The 22,556-nt window shown below is 42.3% G+C and overlaps 2 long non-coding RNA genes across 4 annotated transcripts in view; one reads left to right on the top strand and one right to left on the bottom strand.

Moving 5' to 3' along the window:
- Positions 1 to 22,556, bottom strand: part of LOC309625960 — a 431,996-nt gene that overhangs the window by 134,558 nt on the left and 274,882 nt on the right. The window lies entirely within an intron of this gene.
- The window catches only part of LOC309625974, a 247,575-nt gene that overhangs the window by 162,338 nt on the left and 62,681 nt on the right, over positions 1 to 22,556 (top strand). Inside the window, exon 3 of one of the 3 annotated variants that reach the window (XR_014242860.1) lies at positions 12,288 to 18,643. The exons of the other annotated variants lie outside the window; for them this stretch is intronic. This is a non-coding gene — a long non-coding RNA (uncharacterized lncRNA). Of the gene's footprint in view, positions 1 to 12,287; positions 18,644 to 22,556 lie in introns of those variants that run through there. 3 annotated transcript variants of the gene reach the window in all.

The following is a 22,556-nucleotide window of genomic DNA, read 5'->3' as shown; positions in this document are numbered from 1 at the left end:
TGCTTCTCACAGAGCAAATTCTGAGTAATGTGAAAAAAAGAAAAACTAGACACATGAAAATATAAGGAAATATCAGCCAATGCAGAGAAAAAAAATCCTCAGGTCCAGAGGTGGGAGTGAGCTTGATATCCTCTCAAAATATGAAAGCACAAGAAAATGTGAAGTCAGAGAGGTAGACGGGGGAGGCAGACCCATTGGGCGCCTGAGGCTGTGGAAAGGAATTTGGATTTTATTCTTTGTGTATGTGAAACCATGAGAGAATTTTACATGGGAATGGGATATTCTGGTTCATGTTTTAAAAGAACTCTCTGACGGCTGCGAGGAGAACATGGCCAGCGGGAAGCTACAGTCCTGACAAGAGGTTGGGGGATATATTCAAACATACATGGATATAAACACAGTGTATGTACTATGTGATCATATCTATTGGGGAAATGTATTCAAAGTATACTTTGAATGAGGGCCCAACAAGATTTGCTGACATGAGGTATGAGGATGTGGGGAATGAGAAAGAGAAAAATGTGGACCAACAGCAGGTTTGAGGCTGATGAACTGTGTGAACGATCGTAATCTTTCCTCTGTAGTGATGGCCTGCAGGATCACGCATGTGGGTGCACAGGGAAGCGGTTGGGGAGAATCAGCTCAGTTTAGCATCTTTAACATCCCAAAGGGCTATTAAACAACCAAAGGAGATTTTGAGTTGGCAGAAACAAGTAATAATGTCTGGAGAACGCAGGTTTGTTCCAGTGCAATTGATACATCAGGGAATAATTTGGGCATAACAGGAATTCTCAGATTTCACGTTTGCTTTTGGACAATTTTGCCACCAAAAACAGCACGCGATCTCAGAAAGCTGCAGGCAGCCGAACTGAACCACCCAGGATGCACACAGCGCAGACTTCACTCCCCCCACCTCACCTTAAGTCGTGGCTGCAGCCTCGAGACACCCACTTCCAAAAGCAGAGGGCGTGTCTTCTTCAGAATAAAGCTCCTGATTTACTGTGGTCGTTGTGCATCCTCAGCCATTTAGCCTGTGCAAAACCGCTAACATTTGATGAGTTTTCTAGCTTCTTTATGCGTCACCGATGACTCGTTTGAGAGTTGGGCCTCACCCCATTGCCCCAGAAGCCTTGTGTTTTGCCTGCCCGTTTTGACACATGCCACAAGGGTTAGGACACATATGTCGTGTGACAGCAGAACTGACTGTGTCAGTGGCTGGAGTTCAAGTGAAAAGACAGAGCTGGAGAGGGAAATGTGGCGTCTCGGACTTGGGGTTACGGAAGGGGACGTGGTTCCCGTGACCTCCTCACATACGCTCCCAGGCTGTCCCTTCTCCTGTGCCCGCTCCTCTATTGCAAGCAACTTTATATCCCAACTTCCAGCAAAGGGCCTGGATTTTAAGAGCTGCTTCATAATTTGCCAACCTAGCTGTTCCCAGAACAATATATGCCATCCTTCAAAATCTTAATCATTGTGAACAAAATGGTGTTTGCTGCAAGTTTAAGTCTCAGCTGAGTTACATGCAGGCGTTAAGTTCATTTTGTTCTTAAAACATGTGTACAAATGCTGGCTCACCTCTCTCTCTCGCCCTCTCTTATTTTATTGTATTATTTTATTTAGATGTGCATTTTTGTCTCATTTTATCCTAAGAAGTTCTCCAGAATCTTTCCCACCTCCCCAGTCGGCCCAGCAGGTGTGGTCTACCCACACCCTGTCAGGGGCCTGAATGACAGCTTTCATGCTAGCTATTATCCATGGCATCTACAGGACCCATGAGGAACTTGCTATGGTCTGAACGTTCGTGTCCCCCAAAAGTTCATGTTGAAACCTAACCCCCAAAGTGATGGTGTCAGGAGATGATGAGGTCATGAGGGTGGAGCCCCCATGATGGGATCAGTGCCCTTATAATGGAGACTCCAGAGAGCTCCTCACCCCTTCCTCCAGGTGAGGACACAGAGAGAAGATGCCGTCTGTGAACCAGGAATCGGGTCCTTGGCAGATGCTGAACCTACCGGAGCCTTGATCTGAGAATAAACGTCTGTTCATAAGCCACCCAGTCTATGACGTTCTGTTATTGCAGCTTGAACGAACTACGACAAAACTGAAATATCTTTTCTACTCAAGGAGGCAGCTATCTGGCCCCCTGGGCACTGTGCCCACTTTCTCCCCAAGGCCCAGGAGCATCAGCATCTGTGGCAGTTCAGGGGCTGCACCACTTTAGAGGGTGGAATGGTTTGGGCAGGACAAGCGAGGCAGAACCGACTGTGACAGCCTCAACATTATAGTCCCTCTCTAGTCACCTTGATATAAAAGGAGGGAGGATGGGGAGTCACTCAGTTGGTTTTGTTAGAATTCTCCCTTTTAGAAACACAGCAATAAAGTGGCTGGCACACCAGCAGGAAATTTCAAATCCTGGAAGATGGGGCTTTAGGGCTCCTGTTCTGGCCAAGGGCCAGGAAAGCAACAGGCACCATACGCCCTCCTGCCACGAGCTGGAGGATGTGGGATGTGGAGGCGGGTATGGATGGCCTTTCCTGGTGATCCTTAAAGACTCCCACCTATTTTCCTCCTAACAAACTACCTCGTTCCAGTCACCTTCTCTCCTTTGTGGTTTCATAAAACACCCTGCTTTCTCTGAGTTATGAAACTGGCAAATGCCAATAAAGAAGTGCCACCCTTTTCTGCCTCATAATCCATTGATAAAGACTGCTCACCCTTGCTACCCTCAGTACCCTTAACAGACTGCCAGCAAACACTGGATGCCTGGCCATCAGGAAGACCCACCTGAGTCCGACATCCTTAGCAGGTGGGCTGCCTTCCTGCTTTGGGACTAAACTTCCATGTGTATAAATAATCACACTCCCGCCCATTCACTGGAGGAAGGTTATTGTATTTCACAAGCTGCTAAAAACCCAGAGTGTCAAAGGCATGCTATATAGCATCACCCGAGGCAAACAGATCATTGTCAGGGGCTTACTGCAATAACCCCTCCTTATGGGTGATGGATTTTATTTGCGAGTTTATGACAAATATCTGAAACATCAGGTATTCGTGTTCTAATCACCTTTTATGGGCTTTCGTCTTCTCCCAAGCTCAGGAGGGGCATGCACACTTATGCCTGGGATTTAGAGAGGCTGAGACTTGCATGATGATTCCCGGGCACGTCTTGGGCGTGTCTCTCAATTTCTCTGCTTTGCATCTTTATAAAACCTACCTTGCGTGAATGTGATGAGAAGTAATTGGGCATTAATTCTAATGTTCTTTGAAGATTTGAAAGTGCTCTTTGTGGCCATCATTTCAGCAGCTTTATGAGTCTGGGTCCTTTTTATTGGTTTTCACCGATTGCTCTTTTTTATTTTTAAATTAATTCATGAAAATTAAACCTTATGTGAGAACGTTGCTATTACGTTTTTCGGTTTTGGAGAGCACCGCTTCCGTTTGGCAGTGGAAATTGATGTGCCCGTGTGCCAGCCTTGCCCTAGTGGGACTTGCTGCCCCTCTTTGTTCTCCGTTCCTGGAGGATGAGAATTCTGCCTGCACCGACCAGGTTGACACATATTCCACAAAAGGGGGGTTCTCAGAAGTGCTGATCGATGCGTGTGTGACAGGGTGGTCATTACGCTAGAGCACAACCTGGGTTGTCGAGGAATTGGTCCATTTTCATCGGGATGCAGTGAAGGACCATCCAGCCGGCTGTGAAATCATGCTGCAGTCTCTGGGGGACGGGGGCGCGATGTTCATGTTGGGGACAGTCTTTCTGTGGTGGGAGGAGCTCGGGGGTCAGAGAGCACAGTTCGGTGCCCGTGGCTTTTCCTTCAGTTTCCCTCTGGAAGGGCAGGCCAGTGCACAGCCCACCAGACAGTCACAAATGCCACTGGGTTTCTCCAAATCGAGCCTCATAGGATGAGAGCCCTGGGTTCTCTCTGTGTCCACACAGCAGGGGGATGAGCCAGACATGAGCCATAGTCAGGCAGGTTTCTAGAAAATGTGGCAACGGTTCTGGAATCTAGTTCTACCCACGCATCTGCTATATATAGTCTTGAGTAACTTTTATAAATTGCCTTACTACCCGTGTCCTCACCAATTGAATAGAGAAAATAATATCTCTCCCGGCTTTGACATGAGGATGGAGTGCATTTACATTCCAAATTATGTATTATTAAGTACAGGCAGGTAGAAAGTTAATTGTTTAAAATTTGAACCATGTAATGTGATAAGGGGTATTTAAAAGGCATAGACACTGCCCGAAGGCACGTTAATCATTAAATTAGATTTCGATGTGGCTCCAAATCCCAGGTCTCAGGAAAATGCCTGCACAGTTATCCGCTGTAACTACCTCTTCACTCAGCACATCGAGGCCCTCAGCTCAAAGCTACCTGATTCCATTCCAGAAAAAGCACACCCCGACCCAGCCAATTACACTCTGCATTCCGCACCATTCGTTTCTGAATTTGATATTTACAGTGTATCTTTAAGTGGTCCAAATGTGACAACCAAGAGACGCAATGATGACAAGTCACTGCTCCTACATTTCACACGCATTCAAAGGTAAACCTCCTTTGGTTGAACTCATTCCAACAGCAAAACTCAAATGAATTTTCAATGTTTAATCTGGAGCCTGCAGCTATTGTAAAACCTGTCATCATTGCCGAAATTAAAAGTGCTACATATTCAGACATGAGGTAGTAAAGGCATCAGTATAGGGCTAAAATGTCTACGAAAAATGAAAACTCACCTCCGCTACTTAAATCCCATAACATTTTGGCCGTGCAGTAGGAATTGAATTTTTAAAGGCCTAAAACATTTTCATTATATTTGCCTCTACCTTTTCTCCTTGCTGATGTTATAGGCAATCGAGCTACATATTATTTATTTTCGGAGTTTTTACTCTCTCTATGGATTTTACTAAATGAAATGTACACATTGACACTACCAACCAATTAATTTCTTAAGACCCATTATTTGTGTCCAACAAGTGAAACAAAAAGATTTAAAACATGATTCTAGCTTACAAGGAGCTCTACAATATATTTAGGGAATGAAATAAGCCCATGATTAATAATAAGTAATAATTAATAATAAGACAGCAATATGCATACTGGCAGTTTAGATTTACAAATAAAATAAAGTGCTGAGGGTGCTGTCCAGACTGCTGTCAAATGGAAATTCATTTTATAAAATCCAAAGGGCGATAAGTTACAGATGAGATGAGCTGAGTCCGATCACAATAGGCTTGTGCTGTTAGGATTGATGCTCATGGCTAAGGAAGGAGGGGCCGGAGTGAAGCCTGACGCTGTGATATGAACACGAAGCAGGACAGTCATGAACCCTGCCGCCCCCTGCACCTCATTCCACCATTAATCCATGACCCCAGCTCCCCTGCTCCTGGAACGTGACTGTGAGATCGTGGAAAACGGTTGTTGGTCTCTGTGCCCGGTTCCTGACACAGTACTCCCGAAACCCTTGGAATTCCTGGGTGATGGGAGTGTATTTTGTTCTAATGAGGTGACTTTGGGTGGGTTCCTGGGTGAGGGCTGGTCACCAGAAAGACCGAGCTATGATTAGAAGCTTGGAATTTCCAGCCCTGCCTCCATTCTCTCGAGAAGGGAGAAGGGCTGAAAATGGAGTTAATGATGGATTGTGCCTATGTGGTGAAACCTCCATAAAATCCCCAAAGTAAGGAGTTCAGAGAGCTCCCAAGTTGGGTGAACATTTGGAGGTGCTGGGAGGGTGGCACCTGGAGAGCAGGGGAGCCCCACCCCTTCCCGCACACCTCTGTGTATCTCTTCCATCTGGATGTTCATCCGTATCCTTTACCATGTTCCTTAATGAACTAGTAAGCATAGGTGTTTGCCTGAGTTCTGTGAGCTGCTCTAGCAAATTAATCACATCCGGGGAGGGTGTCGTTGGAACCTCCGATCTATAGCCAGTTGGGCAGAAGGACAGGGGACAACATGGACTTGCAACTGGCATCTGAAGAGTGAGTGTGTGTGTGTGTGTGTGTGTGTGTGTGTGTGTGTGTGTGGTGGGGATAGTCCTGTGGGACTGAGCCCTTAACCTGGGGGATCTGGCATTATCTCCAGATAAAAGGTGTCAGAACTGGTCTGACACCCAGCTGGTGTGGAGGGAAGCCTTCACATACACATTTGGTGACCAGAAATGTCAGAAGTGTTGTGAGTGTTCCGTGTGAACAGTAAAGGAGCCTCACAGGAAAGAAAGACACATTGGAAGAGCCGGATTTTACCTACATGGGAAGGAAAAAGATGTAGGTTTTTCCTTTGCAATAACAAAACCCAGAGTATGGAATGGGCAACGTGGCCTCGGTTTCCTGATGCTAATTACATAAAATATCCTTTTGCCCAAGCTTAGTGGAAAAGAAAAGAAGAGAATTAATGAGGAAGAAACTTGGGTTGAATTTCAGAGAATCAAAGAAAACATGCTCCATCTTGCTGTTCCATTTTGAGGTTCACAGAATGCTTGGGGGCTTGGGATGGCATCACACCAAGCCTAGGAAACTTACTCTATGGGCCCTAATGTGGATCTTTTCTCCTCTTTTTATCCCTCTGTGAACATGTCATTTTTTTTGCCTCAAGAGTTCTCCATCCACCACCCTGCACATCAACAACCCTCACTGGAGCCCTATTTTCCCCACTGCAATATCAGCCTAAACATCACACTCACGTGGTATCTTCTCTGAGCCCTTCAGCCCACGCGAGGGCTCCTGGTCACATACTGTGAGCCCTGGTTCCTCCAAGTGTGGTCTGGGGGCTTGTTAGAGATGCAGACTCTCAGGCCCCATCCCAGACTGACCGAGTCAGAATCTGTGTTCCAACAAGCACCCCCAGGGAACTATGTGCACAGTAAGGGTTGAGAGGCACTGGTTTCAAGCACCTGGACCTCTTCCTCACAGCATCTTTCATTATTACCAGCTGAAGAGCGTGGGTGAGGCCTGTCTGCTTCTCCCTGGCACACTCAGAGCTGCAGCTGCATCCCTGCAGGGGAAGTGGTGTCTCACTTCCCCTCGGACAGCAAGTTCTATGCAAGAAGGAACCTTATTTACCTTTGTTGTCTTTGCAGTACCTGGCCTGATGGCTGGCTAAGCGTGCTGTGCAGTGAATGAATGAAAGAAAGAATGAATGAATGAGTGGAAAAACACTGGGAGAAATATCCTGTCCCTCCATTTCGGGAGCTGAGGCAGCCGGCTGAGGTGAGCATAATGACACAGGCAAAAGAAAGGAGTAGCTAAAGCAAAACCCACTGAGATGGACAGATGACCCCAGGAGCTGGAGAAAAAGACTTGAGAGTCCTCAGGACCCTCAGTCAAAGGAAGAGACTGACAGTCTTAGGACCTGAGTACCCAGATCCTTGATGGTTTCCCAGCCAAATAAAGGTTATGCTCTTAAGATTGCAGCTCAAATTAACCACCCTTGCGTAGAATTCCACTCCTGGGTGGATCACTGCCAGGAAGCTCTCTTGGTGGTTTCTGGCTGAAAAAAAAAAAAAAAAAGTAATCTCTCAGCTTTCTATGACAGCTCCCAGTGTGATTCCAGCTGCTTTTCCAGCCACGCACTCCCACTGCGTCCTTTGTCCCGTCTACCATACATTTCAGATGCACAGGGATCACTGTTGCCCTTTAGCAAAATGGCCCTGCCCATCTTTCTTTGTGCCTTTGCATAAGAGTTCCTCCACTGAACTTTGTTTCCTGGCCACACACAACTGCCCCAGTCCTACTCTACCTTCTAGATAGACTTTCCATCTCCCTCCACCCCAAGACTCCTTCCCTAAGCAGCTGGACAGAACATGCCCACCTTCCCCATGCTTTTACCAAAACCACTTGTTGTCATGATGTTTGCACTTACCAGAGTGAATGTGATTTGTAATTGTTTAAATCTATTAGAATCAAATGATGATCTTCCAGAAAAGTTTGAATCATTTTTATAACTTCACAGTGTCTATTGGAGTGTTTTATATGGGTTTATGCCTCAAAATACTTCCCAAATTAGATTGACTAGATTGGCTTAGGGATAAAGGTTGAGATGGATTGTGCTCCAGTGAAAACTTGAGACTTCAGTCACTTTGGCGAAATTCACATATACTATAAAGGAAAACATTAACTTCATATGAGCAAGACATGCAAAGATTTTTAAAGTCGTCACAAAATAAATGTACGTGAAGATACTCACAAATAAAATTCCAATACAAATATGCCCCATACTGACCTTACATCTCTCTGCTTCTCCTTGGAGCCCACCTCCAGGCAACTTTTTTTCATTTCATCAAAATACTAATGGGAGGGGTGCCCTTTCAGTAAAAGAAAACTTTCTCTTCCCTGCTTGAGGAATTCAGAGGCTATTTATACTCAATGCTTTGGACCATCCAAAGAGTTAGAAGCAAGGTTTGTTTGATCAAGTAATTCACAGTGATGTTGCAAGGTTATAATATAAGCAGAGACAACAGGACAATCAATAAGGATGCAGTCCCTTAACAGAAATCAGTGTTTGCACACTGGGCTTGTTAATGAATGCTTAGTCTCAAAGGCAAAGTAAGAAAAAGAAAGGCAGAAGTCCAGGTTGAAAAAAAAAAAAAACACTTCTGAGAGCATTAGGATGAATGAAATAAAGAAATAAAGAAAGGTACCTTCTTGGGCTGTAGCTAAACCAAAGAATTGTTTTCAAAAAGACCAATTCTTGTGCGGTTGAAATAATATGAGAGATGTGGTCTGGAATTGAAAAATATTACTGATTAAACATGACCCTATCTTTTACATCTTAGAGGTGTTAAATGTGAAAAATCTACTATAATCTAGTTTTAAACTGGAAATTGAACCCACGGTTTGCTAAACAAATTCACAACCAATTGGGGATATTTCACGTCTAAATAGCTAACAGTTGAAGATCTTGCAGCTCATAAGTCCCCTCTCTTTGCCTCTGAAATCTGTGAGAAGATTTCACAGTCTACTCTGTGTTCATCTTTGTTTGGTCCTTTCAGTATCACAATAGCTCTTGAGGGCATGGCCAGATCACAGCTGCTCATGGGTGTTTGGTTAAATGAAATCATAATCTTCCAAAAAGCAAATACTGAAAACATGCCATTGTAACCAGACCTTTTCGGTTTCCTCTGACTTAGCAGAGATGAGTTTTCATCCCTAGTCACATGCTGAGTCTCTGACACTAAAGGTGCACATGGTACGGAGGGCTAGGGGGTGTGTGGTAGAGATGGGGACCCGCATGTGGTCACCACAGAAAGAGCTTCAAAGTTTATTTTTGCAGCTTTCTAGAGGTAGAGTCCTATGGTGCCATCATGAAAGAGGAAATTCTATTCTCTCCATTAAAATTTTTTTAAAATTCTAAAAGAACTAAACTGCAGCTCTATTTTTAAAGGAAATATGGACAGCAGTCAGGCAGGCATGCATTGCGATGGATTGGAACTAGGAAAGATCACCGGGGAGAAAATTTTGTAAAGAGATATGTCATAAACAAATGCCCTTTTGTTCGGTGAGCTATTCAGATGCTGGGAGCTAGCACAGTTTTAGATCTTTTTCTTTGCTCAAAATCCTATCAGAAATTCGGCGAGAAAAACTAGCATGAAATTCAATCCTGTTTTTCTCAAGAATCACAGATTCCATCAGTTTGGGCCTGAAGCCATGCTCACCCTTGGTTGTCCCCCCGAAGTAGCCTTTAAAGGCATACAGTTGTACACACTGGCATACATGTTAGACCAAAAAGGCAGCAATGGATCATCCATCTTCCATCACTGGGGAGAAAAGAGAACCTGGTAATGAGGGAGATTTGGTGGTAGAATTATGACTTTGCAGAAGTATTGGATTGAGAAATAAAGAGCTATTAGGAAAGAAATCAACGAGTCTTACTGAGAGTTACTCTACGTGGTATTTGGCCTCACGAGCATTTTAGTCTCTTTGTTATACTCTTTGTTATACTCTTACACCACAGTATACCTGTGGTGTAGCTTCTTTGCCAAAGAATGCAGTCCAGAAGTAATAAAACACACCTTTTCTTTGCTAGGCTGGAGGCAAACACCCTATTCCATTTTTTTCAAGAGGTCAGTATGGGTATCATCTACTGATTGTGGCTTAAGGCAGCAGTTTGAAAAGGTCTAGCCTGTTTGTGAAATGATTAGACAGCAAAACGAGACAAAGTGAAATGGCTATGTCCAGTCACCTCCCTAAATTATCAAGAGACTTAGTCTGTGTTCGCAAAGAAGCGATTACTAGGGTTTACTTTGGTACGTACACACAGGTGTTTGCAAATAAACCTTCAAGGTTGTGTCCTTAGGAGGCCAAGTTTCACCTCAGAAAGAACACGGGGTTCAGAGTTGGAGACCACTTTCTTCATTCCAGGGTCACCTACCTCGAGGGAAGCCAAACCCAGGATCTCTGTGAATGGTCAGCCAGCAGCCTCCTTGCTCTTGCACAATGCAGTCGCACCATTTTCTTCCGGGAAGCAGGGCATAACTATTCTACAGCCCCATTCCTTAAAAATCACGAAAAGACTTCCTAGTCTGAGTAACTAAACTGGATAACTTCATTCAGTCAATAGATGTTGACTGGAGTACATATAGCATATATACTCAGATAATTTATGAGAGAAACGCTTTTATTTGCAAAACTCCAAGCTCCCAACCCGGGTTCAGCTCTGTGGCCATGGTTAATACTGTCACAAGCTTTCAGTGGAATTTGATTTGGAAATTCTTACAGTATAATCAGGAATTTACAACTGTTCTGCAGTCTCCTAACCATGTGATCTGGTGTGATTGGCAGGGAGAGGGCAGGACAGCGTTTTGGATGCTGTATAATTTTCTTTAATTCCCCAGTTAACTTCAGCAGTAGAGTTGCTTATGCACACAGAGGTGACATATCGTAATTCATTTATTTAGTGGGTAAAAGAGAGCAAGAACAAGAAAAAAGCCAAACAAATATATTAGCTAATATACTAGTTTATTATGTATTTATATATAAAATATGTTATTAATATATTAATTACCTAGGAGAAAGATAAATCTACATATGCATAGGAATGAAGACCATTGTGAAAAATCTCAATGTTATGTTGCTTCCTTTTTAATCAAAAAGTGTAAAGTAAAGTATTTGAATCATTAAAATGTTATTGAAGTGGAATAGGAAGAGAATGTTGGATTTTAGGCATTAACTGAAATCTCAGAAGCAAAATACAAATGACTCAGATTGCAAAAATTCTCTAGATGAAATTATTATAGAAATGTTCATGGTGATTCAGTAATATTTTCACTAACCAATAACTTAAAAAAGTTATTTAGCTTGATAAAGCTTCTTACATCCTGCTTGGGAAACCATTTGCTCAACAAGTCCAGAAGATAACACTGTAGCTTTTTACAAAGTCAGGAAAATTCAAAACAAGAACTGAAAGAAAAAATGGAAGAAGCTACTGAATTTCTTTAGGTAGCAATACTTAAAAGAAAACCATTATGAGTTCATCAGAAAAATTATCTTGTAGATCGTGGATTTTCTGCACAAGATTAGAATTGGACAAAGCAGTCCTCGCTGAGCACTGAAATGGTCTCCTCTCGGTCACGCCCGTGATCTGGGATTGTTTTCTCAGAATAACAGGAAAGGGAGGAGAGTTGAGCTGAAAAACCCATCTGGTTCTAATTCAACACTCCCAATAGACTCTTACACACCAGCTCCAAAGAACGAAAGCCAAATTAAAATGGTACTAATTTGAGGGAGCAAGTGGAATGAACCCTGCTTCCCATCGCTATGGATGTCCTGTTGTGATGGGTCTGGCTAGCGTGCCAGTCCGAGCGGGGAGAGACTGTTTGTCCATTGTACGTTCCAGTTTGCCTGAGAATTAAAGCACGCCACTCATAATATCTTGTCAAACTTATATCTAACCTGGAGTCAATAAAATCCTCACTGGATGCGGTTTGTGGGTCTGCCTTCCTCATGGCCAGATGCTCTCTGGTCCAGGCCTGAGACCTACAAGGCTGCCCCTGTACCTGAGCTGTTTCCTCATTTTACTGGGGTTCAGGAGAAATAAGATTAACTCAGAAACGTATCAGAAGATTAAGGTCTCTGCTTGCTAATTCTTTCCTCCCATCCACTTAGATGCTGGCTTTATGCAGTACTCCAAGGGGGGCCCAGTGAAGGAAGAGATGCGTTTCTACAGGGCAGCGTCTAAGTTTCCTGAGCCTGACCTAATCAGCTATGTGTCTTGGCAGATGTATGGGACTTCAAAAGACATGTGTTCCAGCATGATATACAGAGTATATCTACGTATCTATGTGTCTTACAGATTATGCACATATATTCTCTATTGAATTGTCATGGATTTGTACAGAAACAGAGAAGACAGACAAGATTTAAGGTAAGCAAAAGGAAGCATTCAAGATTAAAAAAAAAAAAAGACAGAACTTGAGTTACACTAGCACAAGGGTATTGAATTTCTTTAGGTTCAGGTATCTAAATTGGCAAAGTAAAGGGATTTGACCTCAAGTCCTTCAGTGAATTGCAGAGTAAATTGTGCTTTAAGTTATAACTGGAAAATGAATATTTAGACTATATGTTTGAAGAGCATAAACGCATATGGAAGGGCAAAGACAGCCATGAACAGAGCTTAATACAGACTGGCCCTCTGGGGGTCAAGTTTATTTGATGTCACTTCTTACATAACGGTATTAGGAAGGCTCCCTTCTGACATGGGCCATCGTTGATAAAGGCCCAAATGCCACCATCCAGGGCACAGGATCCCAAACAGAACTACATCCAGGAAGGCCCTGATACAATAAGGCACAATTAAAGCCATACTTCCCCATTACTTTCTGAGTTTTACTGTCACCTAAGATAATATTCTTATATTGTTCTGATTGTAAGAATAAAAGATTTACTATAGAAAAATGTGAGAAGGAAGAAAATAGTACAAAGATGAAAAAAGTTACCCATAATTTTTTACCATAACTACTGTTCATATTTAGATATATTCCTTTCAATTTTTATATCTATTTCTAAAAACATACAGATACATACATGGATGTATTTTAAAGAAAATTCTATCTGTACTGTATCACAATTTGGTTTTCTACTTTATTTTTACTGAATGATATATCATCAGTTTCCCATGTTAATTTGGCTTAAAACAATGGCTATATAATATACCATTGTTTGATTATTATTGCATTATAAATTCCTTAATAAATCCACTGCTTTAAAAAGATTACAGTATTTGATATTTGTCAGTATAAATTGTACTACAGTGAATATCCTTTTAAATATAGGTGTAGGTATAAAAATAGGTATAGGTGTAGGTAGATAGATATGAGTATAGATAAATATATAGGTATAGATACAGATATATAGGTATAGGTATAATCTGTGGTAAACATCACAAAGAGAACTTGGTAGAAATGAACTATGGGTAAATTATAACAGTTTGGTGTTTGAATGACGTACACGTGTGCAGTGAGAGTTTGATTAGAAATGATGGATAATGTAAGAAAAATAGTTGAAGGAGCACTTAGAGAAAAAATAATTCATTGACTGACTTTGCTCTGACCCTACCCTTGAGTTATTTAACTCCCATTTGTTGCCTAGGCTGTAACGCAAGGATAGGTCTTTGTGCAAATGCTTTTTGACCATAAAGTGAAATATCAGTGATCATGTTTCAGAAATTGACCCAGGGATTAGAAGTCATTTACACATGCATTAAAAAAGTCAGTAAGAATGCAAAATATTAATACAGTGAGTTTTTTTTCCCTTCTTACTTAACATACCAAGTTGGTGCCACTTTTTAATTTATAAAATATAATTTATAAACACTCCAGTTTCCTTCAAGAAAAGTTGTACACAAATTCCCCACTGCATAAATTCTTATTTTTATTGTCAAATGACATTATAATTTTATGTTGTCCTGTTTTTAATTTGTTCATAATGAAATTATTTTTTGCTTTTCCTTCTGAATTATTTTTAAATTTACACAAAGCATTGAATAGTTCTGAATCAAGATAGACTCTATTTTTATAATGTAGGATGCTTTGTGTACATTTAGTATAAAACATGAGTAAACTACAGAATTTTATCTTCTGTATGATACAAAAATGTTTTTATAACACAAGTAATGTCATGTGAAGTAGCATCCTTAGTATAAAAAAGTGTTATAAAGATTTCTGGCATTTACATTATATTTGCAAGAGATATTGCTAAATTCCATATTTCATTTTTTTCTTTCTAAAATTTAAATAACACATAATCCTATTTCCCAAAAAACAGCATATTTCTTTCATCAGGAAAGCAGTACTCATCTTTTAAAGAATTGAACTTTAGTTAATTAGAACCATCAGATTATTATTACTTTAATATATTTCTAAAATCTAAGAAAAAACATTCCTTTTACTCCAAAATAGGCAGTGCAGAGAGATTTTCTAATTTTCTTTTTTTTAAAATCAGTTACATATTTGAAAGCAATTCATAAACCCCACTGAGTTTGTTTTGGAAAGTGCTTTTCTGATTGTGTAAGAAAATGTTATCTATGTCAGTAATAAATGGCAGTCATGGAATTTTGGCATCAAATGCTCCAGCCGTCCACATGAAATGGATGGCCAGTCCCCACTTAGCTTAGCTCATGTATACAATGTCACTGCAGAGAAAGAGAAAAGAATGACTCTTGTGGGCCTGTCCTGTATAAATATTATATCCATTCTATAACGTTAAGTGGGCGAGTGAGATCAGACAGTATTTTAAAAGAATGGCTTCAGAAACAGTGTCTTCAGAGAAAAGTGTCGTGCTGACTGTGATCTCTTTGTAAAGATCCTCTTATTTCAAGCCCAGCTCTGCTGAACGTCTCAGGACATCTGTTTTCACAGTAGACCTGGAGATGTTTGGTTTCAAATGTCAAAATGTAGAATAATTTGCCATAGATCCGGGCAAATCCTTCCTAAACAAGAAAATAACATATTATACCTACAGAGACAAGCATAACCATAAGATTAACACGCAATGATTCTGAGGGTATTTTTTACAAAATGGGATTAATTGTACTCGGCTCACGATGCTGACACGTGCCTCTAATCGCAGGGCACAGGGCAAGCTTGTGGCCCAGCCTGGCCCCCCTCTCCTTGCAGGAGCGTGCGCCACCAGCCCTGATCTGCCCACACTGCATGGGGCCACCTGAACTGCGCCACTGTGGGGAGATGACACTCGGGTGTACGTGTGTATATGTGCACACACATGCACATACTTATGCACGCATGCACATACACACGTGCACACACAGAGTCTGAGGCAAGGCCTTTTATTACAGTTACTTCCAGGTCATTAAGGACACAGTTCTTTTTTTTCCACCCAGTTTGGCTTCTTCATCAAAATATTTTTAATGGAAAATTCATGATGCGTTCTTTTTTTTAAGTCTCTTTTTTCAAAAGTTCCACTCCCCATTGACTTTAATCTGGGGGTTCCTCAGAAACAAACACCCCAGCCACTGTGCCTCCTCTCTTGCCGGTGAGTCCCAGAGACCTGTGTCCTGGCACCAAAGAACCTGCAGAGCAACAGTGCTCTGTCCCTTGAGAAGGAGAATTCTCTGCTCCATGGGCATCTGTGTGGTCCTGTGGCCTCGGAGAACACGTGGGAAGGAGAGCAATGAAAGGCACCTGATACACCCTCCAGCAGGCTCTTTGAATGTGGGCACAACAGGGCCCTGGTGGATGTTCATGGTGTTCAATTTCCTCTGACGTTGAGATTTCTGATTACGAGTCTCCAAAATATCCATCAGTACTTTGTGTTCCAAGACCCAGCGACACTGTCCCCTCAAGGTTGCCTTATTGTTTTCTTGTTCTATGTCTCCTTCACTCCATCCTGCTGGACTAGAGTCCCCGTGGACATTCATTTCTGACACCAAGTCACGTTTGCTGGCTGAGGCTGTGGTCACTCGTTCCTATCAAAGACCAAGGCCTCCTCGGCCCTGCCCTTCTTTCTTAGGTGGCAAGTTGCACCTCCATTTCACACTGAGATCCGTGGAGCGATCATGTTCTCCTCTTAAACCAGACCCTCTGCTTTCAGATGGCCTGAGAAGCTTCAGGGCAGTGGTTCTCAAACTCCACCAGGTATAGGAACCCCACTGTCCAAGGCCACGCCCAGAAGGAAGATGGAAGAAATGCATCCCTATCTCATTTCTCATTCTCAGCATCTACAAGCATGTACGGGCTGGAGACACACACATCTGGATTTGAGTTCCTGCTCTGCCATTTCTGAGCATGGTGACTTTGTCACGATATGATTATCCTCTTTGAGAATGGTCCTTCCTCCTTGAAAATGGTCTAATAACCTCATGAGATAAATAAGAAGCTTTAAAAAATATCCAAAATGAGATAAAATCCAAAATGAGGAAGAACGGGTAGGGGGACATATTTTAAAACACCAGTGTATATAAGCAGAGTTTCCACTAAATTTACTTTAACCATGGGGTGACATGGACCTAGGAAAATATTGCAGGAAACAGGAGGCCTGTCTTTTATGACAGCTTTTACGCTAGAAGAACCAAACAGACTTTATTTTTGTTGTCACTAGGTTCGTGGCGAGACCACTTTGGAAAAGATGTGTGACACGTGACAGAGAGAAAGCAAAAGACTGAAAAGGTTTTCAGTCTTCTCTCCCAAAGAGAATACTCTCCAAATTGGAAAAGGTAAATTGTTAGGATGGGCAAGAGCCAGGGTGCATATTTCTCATGTGTGAGAAGCACAAGGTCCTGGTGGCCAACAACTGATGTTAACATCCTCCTGGTACGATGGGAAACTGCTGAGGACCCTTCATGAATGGGAGGCCTGTTGCAGACTGGCTGGTCCCCTGACTTTCCAGGAGAAAGAATCGTGTTGGTTCCTGATACATCGCTACAGCAGTTTATTAGGGCACATAAAACTATTTATTGGAGTTTGTAAAAAAAAACAGCAGGTTTTGCTAAAAATATGCACCAAGCTATCATTGCTTCCTGACAGCAAAGCCAGAACCACAGCAGTGATCTCCTGAGAATATTGTTTAAGATTTGGTTTCGATGCTTAGCTCAGAGCCAGCCAGTGTGGGGCATGGCTGCGGGTCCCACTCCAATGTGTGGGTTGACTCCCAGCAATGGTCTCAGGACACTGGGGTCTCCCTCTCCCCAGCTGAAAATCACCACTAGACAATGGCGGGGTTGGTGACAGGAGGGGAGGGGGAGGTTCTGTTACCGTGACATGAACGTCAGGATCTGAGGCTGACCCCGGGGCTGGGGTGCTGCCATACGTGAAAGCACTTGGATTTGGTGAGCGGGGTAGGTGGCCACAGTGACTAGGGTGGTGATGACCCGACAGTCATAGCTGAGTGATCTCTAGCGGAATGTGTTTCAAGAAGAAGGGAGTGGCTATGCTCTAGAAGCTGGTGAAAGGAGAGGTGTCCACTGGATGTGGCAGTATGGAAACTCAGTGAATTTGGGAAGAGCCATTTCAGGGGATGAGTGAAGGAGCCTTCCAGGTGATGGTGGGAAAGGACACAGACTTCTACTTCTCCTCCCATCAGAAACAAATTATACAGCTGTAAAGGGATTTTATTAGGCACAAACCCATAATTAAAGGAATAATGTAACTTATATGTGGTATCTTTAAAAAAAGAAAAAAATGGACTCATATATATTATACAAAGAATAGATTGATGGTTGCTGGGGGGGTGAGGTGGTTGAACAAAATGGGTGAAGGGGTCAAAAGATACAAACTTCCAGTTATAAAATAAGTCCTGAAGTTGTAACATACAGCATAGTGACTACAGTTAAGAATACTGTACTGCACATTTGAAAGTTGCTAAGAGAATGGATCTTAAAAGTCCTCATCACAAGAAAAACAATTTGTAGCTGTGTGTGGTGATGGATGTTAACTAGACGTATTGTGGCGTTCATTTCACCATATATACAAATACCGAAGCTCTGTGTTGTACACCTAAAACTAATATAAAGTTATGTGTCAATCATTACTTTAAAAAAAAGAATAATGTGAAAGGCAAGAACGGCAGCACACTTTTAGGAGCTTCGGAGCAAGTGGATGGGGGAAACTACCATTCCAAGAAAACAGAATCTAAAATCATTTGGCTAATAATTTATTTAACTGTGATCAGACAACAATCACCAGACATCTGAGAAAAGCCTCTAACACGAAAATAATAGAGACCCAAACAAAAAAAATTGCAAGAAAAAAGGAGAAAAGAAAATAAAATCAACGACAAACAAAAAAGGAAAGCCACTTGGAAGAAGCAGAGATTATGAAGGAAGAGGGAAACTCACAAACATTAAACAAACAAAAACAAATCATCAGTATCCTCAGGGATTAAAAAATGTGCATCTATGAACCAAGAATATGTGATATTTATACATATGAAATATTTAGAGACCAAGAAAAGGGCACTTGGGAATTAAAATCATGATATCAAATAGATAATGGAGAGAATGTTTGGAAGTTATGTTGAAGAAATTCACCAAAAAAAGAGCAGGTGAACAGAAGAAAGGGACAAGAAGATAAAAAAAAAAAAAAAAAGCTGGAGATCCAGTTTAGGGTATGGTGCTCAAGTGTAGTTAATAAGAATACCAGGAAATTAGTAAACCATAATGGAAAAGAATATGAAAAAGCATGATATATATATATATATATATATATATATATATATATATATATATATATAATATGTATAACAGAATCACTTTGCTGTACAGCAGAAATTAACACAATATTGTAAATCAACTATACTTCAATAAAAGAAATTTTTAAAAAATAATAATACCAGGCAAAAGGAAAAGAATGCAGAGTAAATAAATATTAACAGAGTATTTCAATAATCTCTCTGGGAATAGGAGGATTTCTAGAGCAAAAGAACACAATGAAAGCCACAGTAAAGATGCAAATAGACTTATACCAAAGAATTCTGTTGTGAAATTTCAGCAAAGAGAGGACTCACCAAATTTCCAAAGGAAAAAAAGAAACTAAAAATAGATTGTATATAGAAGATCAATGACCAGAGGACTTCGGGCTTCTTCACAATGCCTCTGAAGGCCAGGAAACAATGGATAAATCCCTTTACTACCCTAAACACGAAACAAAACAAAGATATTTCTAAGATAGAGCCCATACTCAACTATTACTTGTGAATGCTAAAAAGTCTCAAAAAAATTGATTCTCTAAGCATTTGTCTCTGGGCAGTGCTTACAGAATCTACTCTAGAAGGTATAAACTAGGAAAGAGGCAGCTCTGGAAATGAGAAACCATGGTCCAAGACGGGAGACAGATGAAGGGACCCACTGCGTGGGATGCTAAGGGGAGATCCCAGGCCGAGGACTGTGGACCACAAACAGAGGCACCACCAGCCCAGACTGAACCAGTCCCGAAGCTCCAACAGAGGCTCACCCACAAGGCACCCCGATTATCTGAATACACTGAGAGGAGAAGTACAACCTCGGAGGTGAGTTTGAAATTAATCTGTAAGGAGAATTTAGGAAACTAAGCATCACAGGACCAAAAATAATCACAGAACAGTCATGAACTCCAGGGGAAAAGGAGAGAGTGAGGAAATGGAAGGAACAGCTGTGGACAAAATTTCAAGGAGATTTTCAGAGAAGGGAGTGGAGAAATGGGGCAGGACCTGGAGGAGATGGAGTTTGTTGGCTTTTGTTTTGTTTTGTTCGAAAAACAGTAAGTTGTGGTTCCCGTATATGAGAAGGATCCGTTCGTTGTTGAGGCTGGCATTTCAGGAGAGACAGGTCCCTGGAGCCATGGCTCCTTGAGAGAACAGGAGGGGATAAGGTCTGGGGGAGGGGCTCTCCCTTGAGGGTCATCGCAGGAAAGCAGGGCAACAACGCGGAAGATGCAACTCGATTTAGAGAGTTAGTGGAGGGAAGATTGAAGGTGGAACGTTTCCTTCATTGGGCAATAAGGAATGCCTATCATTCCTTTTCTTCTCACGACACTTAATTTTTACAAGACCCTGAGAGGTGAACAACATAACCGCCCCCTCTTGTAAAAGAGGAAACTGAGGCTCACAGAAGTTACACAACTTTCCTAAAGTCACAGAGGCAGTGAGGGGAAGAGCAGGAAATGAAGGGCAAGGCCACTCTGACTCCAATGGCCTTACTCTTGAGGACCCTCCAGTAACATCTCTCCTGGAAGGAGCTTCCCCCACTCCGAGGATCTCGGGGCCCTGGGGGAGACGGGCTGTGAGGCTGCTTTCACGAGAGCGCAGGCAACGTACACACACGATGGGATCAAATTTTACTGTTCTCTCTACCTCCCAAGCCAGGACAGGCATGAAAGGAAACCAGTTCTATTTTTAGTAGAATGAGATTTCTAACAGCTGTCCAGATCCTTGAGGTCCCTTGAAGATCCTGTTTCTTGTCTGTACAAGTCATCCCATCTGAGTTATCTGGTTAAAAATTGGCAACAGCATGTGACGAAACCCAGAACAGACATCACAACATATTTGTCGTATCTGAACAGCAGACCCTGCGTGGCAATTACCTCGTTGGAAATAATGGCATAAATATCAAGATGTTCGACTGATTTTACTGATGAGGCATATCGAGAAAAAAAATTGTACATGTTTCAAATTCTGAAAAATCTTTGGCACTTGTGAAGTTACTTCCAGAGGGGGGCAAAGCAGGTTCATGCCCCCTGAGCCATTCCTAAATGAGGAGCACTCAAAACAGACTTTCAACAGAACTGGGGTGACTGAGGTGAGTCTGAGATGGAGACTGGAGAATCCCAAGAGATAGACAATCACAGCACATTATTTTCAAGTCTTTGGGGTAAGATAATAAATAGCAGAGTATATTCCTAAAAACCAGGTTTTCGGTTAATGCGCATATTTGGAAAGAGAAGCCTATTCAATCTTTCACCAAAAATAACAATAAATGAGTGAGATTAATAAACATGACAGACTCCTAGAATCATCTAGAACAAACAGAACTGAGTCTAGATAAGGACAGATTCTATGCACATAGCAGAATAGGGAGAAAGGCTAGCTTCTACCCTGCTTCTGCTTTGCCTCTGTCTCTGCTTCCTAATCAGTGATGGAAACACATTTTTACCACTGACCTCAGTGGCTTTTGGAATCTAAGAAATATACTGCTTTAAATTGTTCTGCAAGTTCAAGTAGGATCTCTGACTTCTGTCTCACTCCACGGCCACACCTCTTTCACATACTCTCTGACCTTCTAACTCACCCACTTAACCTGAGACTAGTTGGATCATTGTAACACCCTACCACTTTTCTAGTTTCAGGAGAAAAAAAAAAAGATTTCATTGAAAAGCTGGTCTTTATTTTAGCAACAAGGCCCAGCCCCACTCTTCTTGCAAATTAGCAAAACCTAAAACACTAAGATCTGGTTTCTGGGCAAAGCCCCAGCATTTCCTCACCAAGGACATTTGGTTAACTGCTCTCCATGAGGTCATTTGTCACTTTGCTAAGTTCTCACTTCCTTGCAGGCAGATTCCTGCCATTTTTTTCTCAGCACGTGCATAAAACTTGCAGTCTCTCCCAGTACATAGCCAGAAATTATATGCATTCAGAAGCAGGCAAGGAGAGCTGGACTTGCCGTCTCTGCCACCTCAGCCTCGCTGATGAGATGAGCAGGTGGATTAAATCAAGCCGTACAGGAAAATCACAAACTCGGTGTCGAAAAAAAAAATTGTTTGTGAACTCATTCTATTTTTGCTGCCTAAAGAGAACTTAAAGATTTCTTTAATAAGACTCTGCTAGTGCCAGTGGCAAATTACAAAGGAGATAATTAAACTGTTCCTTGCTTTCACTGGTCTTCCCTCTAGAGGGACTCAAAGACATAGACACCTGCAAACACGGGAAAAGTGCTCACGTTCATGTTAGCACCACCTGGGAATCGCCCATCCAGGGACATCCCCACATGAGGGCTGGGGTCCCAGGGGCTGTATCCAACCCCATGTCCCAGCCACTGCCTTGGGGTCTCACGACCATCCATTTCACAAGTGCCATCGGTGAATCCACTTCCTAATCACTGTAGCTCATGTCAATCGAACATTCTAGGCACTACGGGGTCACGCACGTCCCACTGTTTTCTCTTTACAATAACTGTGAGGTAGGTACCTTCCTGATCGCCGCATCCATGGGAGGCTCTTGAAGATAATTTAAATAGACCATCCAGGGTCCAACTTCAGGCAGCAAGACAGGAAACCCAGAGCTGTCAGAGCTCCACGTCTCATTGTTAACACGCTTTCAGGACAGTCACCCCTTACGCACATGTGGCTGAAGACATCAGCAGGGAAGGAAGGCAGAGAATTCCAGGGGAAGAGCACATGCACAGAGGCACAGGGATCGTGGATGAGTCTTTATAATTTTGCTTCTGCATGAAATGTTGCCCTGCCTCAGTCTGGTAGATAAAATACAAGAGTCGTGAGATAACATGCTATGTCCTGATGGGAGAGATTATTCTGTGCTGTGAACCCCGAAGTGGAGAGGCTTAATGATCAGGGCTTATGTCCCACCCACCTCACCTGCACATCACGCACCGGAGGATGGCTTTGGTCCTCACCATGAC

This window comes from Balaenoptera borealis, assembly GCF_965194805.1.
Source record: "Balaenoptera borealis genome assembly, chromosome: 3".
NCBI lineage: Eukaryota > Metazoa > Chordata > Mammalia > Artiodactyla > Balaenopteridae > Balaenoptera > Balaenoptera borealis.
This window is presented reverse-complemented; position numbering and strand designations above follow the sequence as displayed.